The sequence below is a fragment of the Mirounga angustirostris genome, unplaced genomic scaffold (assembly GCF_029215605.1).
Source record: "Mirounga angustirostris isolate CCGP_5_RB_7025 unplaced genomic scaffold, mMirAng1.0.hap1 SCAF_7, whole genome shotgun sequence".
NCBI classification, from domain to species: domain Eukaryota; kingdom Metazoa; phylum Chordata; class Mammalia; order Carnivora; family Phocidae; genus Mirounga; species Mirounga angustirostris.
This window is the reverse complement of record NW_026991715.1, coordinates 116,664,270-116,672,568: the sequence shown is the minus strand read 5'-3', so window position 1 is coordinate 116,672,568 and position 8,299 is coordinate 116,664,270. Positions and strand designations below refer to the sequence as shown.

Sequence of the window (8,299 nt, the reverse complement as noted above, 5' to 3'; positions counted from 1 at the left end):
ATGGCCTGTAAGCAAAAAGTGAGGGTAAAAGCAAATGCTCCCATTCTGGCTTACATTCCTATCAGGGAGAGAGCTATGACTAAATTTTTTATGTGTTTACCTAAAAATCAAGCTCACCTTAACAAAGGAATGTTATGAATGTTACTGCAGTGGTAATACAGTCTATCTCATTTGTGTAGAATATATTCCTCCTTTGAGCGTGATTTTGATTTGACTTTTTTGGGACAATTACATGACCATTATTTGCAAATATTTTTTTTTCCACTTGGGTAAAGTATTATAGGCTCCACCATACTAGTGTAAACAACTCCTTCCTTCTTGGCCCTCCAAATTTCTCCTTATACAGAATGAGGGCAGGGTGGTTTCCAAACCAATATCCTTCCTAATCTTTGAGAAATTTAGGATGTTTGGGATCCAGAAGAATGATGAAAAGATTGGCTATAGAGGGATGATGAACAACTTCTCTTAAAGAAGGGACCAAGGGAAAAATAGGTGCAAATGTCCAAAAATTAAAGAACATTTGAGTGAATTTTTGTCTCATGCTTTCTATTTTCTCCATGCCCATTTTCATCTGGAATGGCAGATTTAGTGTTTTGAAGAGAGTGAAGAAGGTTTTAAATAGTTTTTGTTGTAAGTACCAGGAGAGTGAATCAACTGGAAAAACATAGAATTTCTGTGCTGATTAAGAAGCATATGAGATTGGTAATCATAAATTGACAGTGGTACCAATTTATTCTAATGCATACTTTCTTGAACAAGAATCAGCTGCAAAATAATAGAAAGTAGGTAAATATTTTTGTTCGCCCATGTTGGGGATTTTGCCACATTGATAATATAAGAAAGGAGCAAGATTGTGACTGAAATGATAGACCACAGAACCCAAACTGAATGTGAAAAGAAATAAAAGGAGAAGGGTACCAGACTGATAGAAAGAAGAGTCTCCTAGAACTCACGAAAATGTCCCAGTAGGGATATTTGAGCTCTCAAGCTGGAATAATAGGAAAATTTTATCAGGGAATCTCATGTTCTATTTCAATGATTTTGGGTGGAAGAGTTATTTCTGGTGATGACAGTGTTCAACATATGATTTTGGTAGTGCAGATGAAGTAATATTAAACAAATCAAGAGACATAGATGTCAGGGAATTGGAAAAGTCAGTCCTGTGGATATTGACATGTCCATGGATGAAAGAGAAAACCATGAGTAGTGTGCCAAAGTTTACACTTTATGAAGAAGGAGTCAATGATTCAGCTATAGAGCACTAACTCCAACAAATAGGTTATTTTTACTTTATTTTGTTTTATTTTTATTTCATTTTATTCTATGTAAGTAGCCTCCATGCCCAACATGGGGCTCGAACTCATGACCCTGAGATCAAGAGTCTGATGTTCTACCAAGTGAGCCATCCAAGCACTCCTTTATTTTAAATAGGTGAATTGGGGAATAATCATCTGGAGAAGCAATCAAGAACAAGGAGGACACCAACCACTCCTCTAAGCCATTAGTCATATCAAAGAATTAATACAAGATAACGGAAACCAACAATAAAAAGAAAATTCTAAAATGTCCCATATAAAACACTATAAATAAAATGGTGGGGTTTTTTTTTCTTAAAAATCAAATTTATTGTAGTTTCATTAAAAAATAAATAGACATTAATATATTACAGTGAAAATAATTTTAAAAGTCCTAATTGTTTTTAGCATTCCTAGATTATTTTTCTTATATCAAAATGTAGGGAAATCTTCATGAAACCTTGAGTAAGCCTTCAGGTGTCATCTGAAATGCTGTGCAGATGGGGTAGAAATACCAGACAAAACCTTCCTTAGTGAGCACATGAAACGCATAGCTAACCTTAAAGAAGAGACACAGTCAATTAGTTTTAATAGTATGGGTATTTGGGAAGATTTGTTTAATGATGACACCCTCATTTTACTGAATCAATACCAGGGAGTATTTTACAATGAAATGTCTCTCTCTTGTGAGTAATTTACAATAAATAAATCCATAAATCTATCAAGACAGAAAATAAAGCCCCTTTACTAGTCTGGGAATCTATAAGATATGCATGGTTAAAGATCAGCAAGAACTTTTGACACCAAAGTTCCAGGTCAGCAGATGGGTCACTGGAACTCTAGCAGTAAATTTGGGAAAGGCTGATCAAAATGATTTATTCATTAAGGATTTGTTTACTGATCATGGGTTTTTAATACATAAATATCTCTGGTATATACATAAAAAAATGGATTACATTTTTGCAGAAAACAATCTCCTTGCTTGACATGCTATCAGGTTCTATCCTTCTTAAATGTTGTGTGTTTGTACTCTATATTTCAGCCTCTGTGTCATAATCCAGACACTAATTCTATGACCTTGAATAATTTGGTTAATCTCTCATTGCTTCAGTTTCTTTATCTATAAAATGAGGTAATAATAGTACTTGCTCATACAGTAGTTTTGAGAATTAAATAAATTAGTCTGTGCATAGTACTTAAAGCTGAAAAATAATGCCAGGCATAGAGTAAGCACTCAATAACTATAACCTAGTACTATTACATTATTGTCATTATTAATAAAAAGACGACCAGAGGTACACTAAAGCATATATATGGATGGGCATAGGCATTGATTCTCTACTGACAAAAAAACAAACAAAAAACAAAAAACAAGTGTGTTGAAATAACAAATGACCCATCTACATGGATTCTTTTGGCTTTGTGACCATTTGGGGACATCTGTCATCCTCCTCTTCCTCATTCAACATTAAACCTTTGATTTCATTTGTCTAAACCATGTATGTGTTTGCTGTTTTTTTTTTTTTCTTTTTAAGTAGGCTCCATGCCCAACATGGAGTCCATCACGGGGCTTGAACTCACAACCCTGAGATCAAGACCTGTGCTGAGACCAAGAGTCCAATGCTTAACCAACTGAGCCACCCAGGCATCCCCAAACCATATAGATGCTTTAGTGCATGTCTGGCAAAAGTACAACTGCCATTTTTTATTTTAATCATGTCCGTTCTTTCTTTCAGCAACCTGAAAATGTCACTGTACTGAATGATAGTAAAAATGAACATTTATTATTTATTATATGTCTGGCCCTATTTTAAACAATCTCATGGACAAGACACCATTAAAATCTCACTTTACAAATGGAGAGGCAAAGAGGCAGAATAAGTTGTCCAAATATGTAGAGCCAGTAAATGGTAAAGGTAAATATCAGACTTCCTTTAGGAAATCTGATTCTAAGGAAACTTCTAGGAGATACAATTCACTATTGGCCCCAAGTCTCTCAACACATCTTTGCTGAGTATGCCATAGTGCAAACTTCACCATCCTCTGGTAGCTAGTTACACAGGCAATTAAAATAGTCAAAGCAACCACAATGTGAGACCTTGCCATGTGAGACCTTGCTTCTCAATGGAGGTTGGTTGACTTGCTTACTGCCTGCTGCAATAGGTGTTGAGCCTTATTCTTGGCTTCTTTAACTACTGTGCAATCTACTGAGTGTGAGGCCATTATGTGGCCCATCATGTCACCTGTGTGGAACCACGTCATGATGGGAAACTAATGTCACATTGCCAATGCTTTTAGTGTCTGCTGTGATGTGAGCAATGAATAGATCAGCACTTTGATCTACTGAGACTCATTATCTACTTCTAGCACCTCTGAAGTTGTGGCAAGCCAAACTGCTTGTTTGCTTAGCTATTTCCTTTGAAGTCATGATGTCCTTTGCCATCTTCTATAAAGTTAACATTCTTCCCTGACAAATATGTATTAATCACTCATGTTACTGCCTCTGAAATTTATCCACTGGGTCCTTTTCTCTTCTTCCCATTGCTAATCTCCCTGAGTCAGGAAGAAATTCCATCCAGGATCAAATCCATTGGGTTTGATATTGGGTGCAAAATATTTCATTCCACATTTTTATGTTTTTTAAGATTTATATACTTTATAATATATTTCAGTGTATTATAGTATATTCTTTCAGGTGAGGCTATCTATAATTTATTTTTATAGCACCAGATGCTAGTATATTTCATGACACATAAAAGGTACTCAATACATGTATGTTGAGGGAATGAATGAATGAAAAAAATGAATGAACTAGCAATTGAAAGAATTAATATACAATAATTGGCTTTTCCTACTTGGGCAATTGTTCCATTATCACTTTTTACTTCTAGCTACCTAGTTAGAGCAGAATGGGTCTCCCCCATTGAAATGTCTTTCTTCAGAGAGGCACTGTATACAGTAAAAGTGTACTCATTAGCATTCAGTCATTCTGCATGTGTTCCTTTTGAAAGGCAATGTGACACTGTATAATAATACCCCTTAAGCTCCAGGATTAATTAGTAGAATTCTAATCATAGATTTGCTCCTAACTAAGCAGCTCATTTGATTTTCCTGAACTGCAAGAGACTCATCTTTTAAAATGAAGCTATTAATATTTGCTTTATGTCACAGACTTCTTGAAAAGAACAAATGTATTAATCTATGCAAATAAGTTGCAAAGCATTTGGCTGCAAGTAAGAGAATGGGCAGTTTAAAATAGTTTGAACAATGAGATATATTGTCTCAAATAAAAAGGAATTAGGAGGAAGGGAGGCTCCATGTTTCACTAATTCAGTGACTTGACAATATAATTGGGTCATTGAGAGAGTGGTCTTTCCCTTTCCCTCTCTGTTACCCTGAGCATGGCTCTTTAATCTAACCCTATGGTACCAAGGGGTTTCCAGATTCTATGTCCCACATGCAGACAGGACAGCATCTGGAAGCCAAAAAAGAGGCTATTTCCTTTTTAATGTATTTTTAAGATTGAAGAAAATAAATCCCCACTGATTGCTCTCATGTTTGATTGACAAAGAAATAGGACCACCATGGTTTTTCCTTATAGCAATGGTTCTCAAGCTTTATGCAAAATGATTCAATCCTTTCTATCTCTGCTTTTTCTCTTCAAGTTCAGCGTTTATATTATGCTACACACAGGTGAGCAAAAGTTGTAAATAAATGCCTGTGAATTTATTTTCAAAGACCTAATCTTAGTTGAGTAGTAAAAAGACAAAGCAGTACAGGCTCCTTATAATAGTGTTGAAGAATTACTCACCATCTGTGACACAATGTCAAGTTAAAATTATCTTCATATGTCAAGGTATAAAGCTCCTAATCAGGATCAAAGTTCTACCATGCTGAGAACAATGAACTCAATGCTGAGACTATCTTCCAATTTCTACCAGTGAACTCCATTAAATTTTCAATCTCAATAATGTTTTTGCTTCTAATGTGTAGCTAGTCTTGCTACTCTAAAAACTGCAGCAGCATCCATCAGATCTATTACTTCTATATTTGCAATCCCACGGGGCAGGCTCAATCTGTTTTTTGATAAAGACCTATTCTTTCACCTGCTGGCACATCTTACAGGAAAATTCAGCTCCTACAAAAAATAAGGCAGTAGAAAATGAATTCACAAATGCAGACCAAACTCTTTTTCCAGGGAACCATCAATTGGGCAGCATTCACACCAAAACTGTGAAGAAAATGACCTAGGTCTTCATAGAGATGTACTACATGTGCCTGTGTAACAACATCCATGTGACGTGAACAAGCACCTGTGCAAGGGCTCGCCATTATTCCCAGCAAGAATATCCAAAACAAGAATAGCAGGCTATGTCACACAACTGATGAAGGGGGTTCAGAGTGGCCTCAGGAGAATTATCCCCATTTTGTTGCAGAAGAAGGAGAGAGAAAGAGAGAATTATGTTCCTGAGTCTCAGCCCTGGATCAGGAGGTCATTTGAGTGGATTCTGACACTAAGGAAATGCTGAAGCTCTTGAACTTTAGCAGTCTGCCCAATCTTCAGCCCACTCAGCCCATAGTTGGAATGGACTTCAAAACACCATTTGGAGTTTTGAAATCTTTCTTCTATACTGTAATATTGCCAATAAACCTGCGACAACAACAACACGGAAGTAGACAGAGAAGTAAATCGAACTCTCTCCAAAATATTGACCCGGTGTAACCCTTCTTTTGGCAAAGATGCCACACAGAATCATTGTGTTTAATGAATAGCAAGTGTTCAAAAAGGACAGAAAAAGAAGAGCAGAAGCAGAGAAAAAGGAAGTTCAAGATCTGGGCCCAAAAAGGTAAGTTGGAAAAATATATTTGCTCTTATACAATTGCATGTGTGGGTATGTTTGTGTATATACATGCAACTGTATATAAGCATATGCATATACATATGTGTATATCGTGTATACATACACATATATGTATCAGCATATACATAAATATGCATATATATACATGCAGCTAGAGATATGTATGCATATTCATATTCACATACACATACACATATAAATAAAATTTATGAATAGACTTATTAACTAAAGATGTTTGAAAGAAATGATCTGATTCCCCTTTGAGAGGCTAAATGAGAGACATATGTAAGGTAAAATTAAGTGGTGGTTAGTGGCAGAAACAAAGAAAAGCTTTGCAACAAACTGATGGATCATTAGAGAAGAACAATTTTTGCAAGGTTGGGTCATGGGGACGTGCTCATTTGGTTATATGAATGGAACTAGGCGTAGTTTTTAAATATTAATTCCTAGGCCTTATTCATGAAGAATCTGATTCAGAGAAGAGGCTAGGTGAATACGCATATATGACTAACCCCAATGGCCATGCTCAGGATATGAAACAAAGTACAAAGGACTAGATAATCCATGCCATCTCCATTTGCACTGTCCCCAAAAGCACCTTTCAGTTCCATCATTCTGTTAAGCCTGGAAATGTGACTTCTCCTCCTTCCCTTAATTCTCTATCCTCCTTTAAATACATTGGTGCATTGGAGGAAACATGAGTCTGTTTCTTACAACAGAATAAAGCCAACTAACTATAAGACATCAAACCTTTCATTTACTTTATACTTTTGAAAACAATTGCTTCTATAACTAGTTATAGTGAAGATGGTAATTATTCATAGAATCACAAAAGTAGACATGGAACTCTAAATTTATATGCTCCAGTTCAATTCTCAAGAAAGAACAAGCCCATTCTTCTGGTGTGATAGCATCTATACTTGTAAGATCAGTTATCTTACAAGGGTACACGTTATTGTTTCATAACTCTAATGTTTAAGAAGTTCTAAGATATGACTTATTAAAATTCCATCTCAAAATTGTCATTAAACTACATGAAAAATTCTGTATAACTTAAAATTTAAATAATATTGAAGTCCACACATAAAATACTATTAAGAAATATATGAAGGTAAGAAATAAATCAATGCATGTATTAGGGTTCTCCAGAGGAACAGAACCAATGGGATGGTCATATATATACATACATATACACAGATAGAATAGATTTATGATACAAATTAGAAAACTCACAAACTGACCATGTTGCTTTGGAGGGACATTAGGACATTTTGTTTACCAAGGCAATGAGGATGGACGAAGAGGATGGCATGAGCATAGTTTAAAATCTCATTAATGTCTGTGCTATGCATATTGAGATTTCAGTTAAGAGATGCTATTACAGCACCAGCCACCCTGGTAGTAATGGAGATGATGCAGTCCTGGAATAGCAGAGGCCAGGTGGCAGCATTTAATTGTCTGAACCAAGGTGGGTATAATTAATGCAATGAGCAGCAAAGTTAGAAGGGCAGTCAGGAGTGCTTGACACTCAGAATTCTATGAAGATGGCTCATAAAACATAGACAGCTAAGAAATATATATAATCAATTAATAAATATAATCAAAAGATATTAAGAATGAGGTTAGTAATGCCAAATGCCTTTTTCAGTTACCAGACTAAACTCTTAGATCCACATCTATTGATTTGAAGCTGGGTCTCTGTGAGGAAGGATCCTGCCATAACAGAGCAAGTACATACTATAGTGATTTTTCAAGTCCTTCTGAAAAGGGTAATACACACTGAGAGGGGGGGGTATTCGATTCAAGTTTACGATAATATTCAAAGAAGCAGTGCCATCTTGCCTCATTCTAGTAGGGGCAAACATGGGTCAGAAAATAAAGAAAGCCCTTGTTCAGGTTCATTTGACAGTGGGTCTACTGGTTCCACATATACCTTTGGTCAGTAACTTGCTGGCTAATATTTACAAACTGGCTCTCTGAGGAGAAAAAAAGCTCTTTTTTTTTTTGTTTTTTATAGCAGCTGTTTGTTTCCATGGTGTAAATCCTCCCACCATGACTGAGTTCAAGGTCTCAACATGAGAACATGGATTTGGGAAGAGATGTCTGTGATTGGTTCTTGTGAGCCAGCATGAGCCAGCTCCA

At 35.9% G+C, this 8,299-nt stretch overlaps 1 pseudogene; it reads left to right on the top strand.

Moving 5' to 3' along the window:
* On the top strand, window positions 1–6,018 carry LOC123835590 (small ribosomal subunit protein eS17-like; annotated as a pseudogene).
* Window positions 6,019–8,299: the final 2,281 nt, after the last annotated feature.